This window comes from Chrysochloris asiatica, unplaced genomic scaffold (assembly GCF_000296735.1).
Source record: "Chrysochloris asiatica unplaced genomic scaffold, ChrAsi1.0 scaffold00272, whole genome shotgun sequence".
NCBI classification, from domain to species: domain Eukaryota; kingdom Metazoa; phylum Chordata; class Mammalia; order Afrosoricida; family Chrysochloridae; genus Chrysochloris; species Chrysochloris asiatica.
Window position 1 is genome coordinate 805,446 of NW_006408790.1, and position 2,147 is coordinate 807,592.

Here is a 2,147-nt window from a genome sequence, read left to right on the forward strand (position 1 = left end):
CACCACAGTTTATGGGACAGTCCCTGGAACGTGCGCACCACAGTTTGTGGCCCAGGGAAAGTGCGTTCGTGGGGGGGTGGTAATCCTTCCGGGACGTCATGAGGGGTTTTGCCTTTGTTGCTGTTTTCTCATCATAGCAGGCCTTCCCTTCAGCCTCACTCAGTGTCTAGATTGTGGGAATTAGGTTCTGAAACTTTAGGGTATTATTTTGGCAACGAAACCACTCATCTATCAAAATGGAACCCATTTGTGTGGCAGCGGCTCGGAAACGCTGGTGCTCATTTTCTGCAGCATTTCCAGAGCTCCCTGTGTCAGGCCTAAAGTGACTTTACATGCCACATTCTGTGGACCACTGAAGGATCCACTGGACCGATGATGCTCTGAGCCCATAATAATACTAATAACAATACACCGAATCCTTGGCTTCCTCTCACTGCGCAGCCTCACAGACAAATCGCGGCTTCATTATTAACAGAGGCGGCATGACACGCAGCCAGCAGCCTTGAGCTGCTGGTTCAGAAATGTCCCCAGTCTCCTTACAACGACGCTCCCTGTTCTGAGGAGACTGGGCCTCGGCATGGGAGTGACTCACCGTGCAGAACTAAGCACCTGCAGCATGTTCTTCCAGACTGTGGTGGTGTTGATGTGTGCCAGGCCCTCATGTTGGTTCTGGCCACAGCAACCAGGGATACAATTAGGGTTCGTGCCACCCAGAGGGCTAACTCCTGGTGTTGCCCACTCCTGCCATGGCCTCCTCCCCTGCCAAACTACACAGAATCCTGTGATCCTGTATAGGGTTCCCAAGGAGGGGGCTGGTGGGTTTGAACAACTAGCCTTGTGGTTAGCAGTCCAGTGCTTACCTTACAGTGCCACACCAGGGCTCCAGTCGCAGGATTCTGTGTGATAAATATAGTAAAATTTCTTAGGTCATATGCATAATAACAACAAACTTGTTGGATAAATTCTTTCTACGTTGAATTAACAACATTATTCATAACTGAATAGAAACCTTTTTTATTTCATTTTTAAATTTCTGCTGTTACCCAGTAGCTTTTAAGCAGGGTGTTATTCAGTTTCCATGTAGTTGTGGGGTTTTCCCTTGAGCTCCCTATGTTGATTTGAATTTTACAGTGTCATGATCCAAGCAGAGGTTTTATAGTTGAGGTTTCACACTGTACAAGAGTGTATATTGTGCTGTTGTGGGTTTGGATGCTCTGTATGTGTCTCTGACGTCAAGTTGGTTGGTTGTGTTGTGGAGTTGTTGCGCCTCCTTGTTGGGTTTCTTTCTGGATATTCTGCCCTTCATCTGAAGTGCTGCATTAAAATCGCCTACTGTCATTGCGGAGTTGACCGTTCATTTCTTCAATTCTATTAAAGTTTGATTTATGTATTTTGGGCTCTTTCACTGGGAACAGATGTTTACATGGTTATGTCCTCTTGTTCAGTTGAGCCTTTAATCATAAGACAATGTCCTTCTTCGTGTCTTATGCTGGGTTGGTTCTGCCCTAAAGTATGTTTTATCAGAGATTAATATTGCCTCTCCTGCTCGTTGTTGACTACTGTTAGCTTCACATATTTTTTCCTTCCTTTGGCCTTTAGTAATTTTTGTCTTTGTGTGTGAGGCGTGTCTCTTGTAGACACATATTGAAGAATCCTGTTTTCTTCTGCATTCTGCTACTCTCTGTCTCTTGACTGGCACATTTGACCCTTGGACACTTAGTGTGATTATCGAGAGGAAATGGATCGATTGCTGTGTGTTTCTTTCTCCTGCTGCTGGTTTTTTGTTCCATGTAATTTTTTGCATGGAGTTCATTTGTTTGTGGTTTTTTTTTTTTTTTTTCATTTTCTTCATTGCTGTTGTTTTAATGCTTACTATATCTTTATGATTTTCCTCTTTTTTATTTTGATGTGAAGGCATATTAATTTTCTTTGAGGTTACCCCTGTGATTTATTAATTTACTCCCCTGTTGAAAAGTCTGTTTTATCTTGAAATTTTCTTGACATCTTTTGAAAGTTCTGTGCCTACACTATTCCCTCTTTTTGATTTGCAGATGTTTTCATTATAAAATCAATATTTCAGGTTCCCTGTTTTTAGTCTTGTGGGTTTGTTTCCCTTTAAATATTTCTATATCTGAATTAAATTTTGA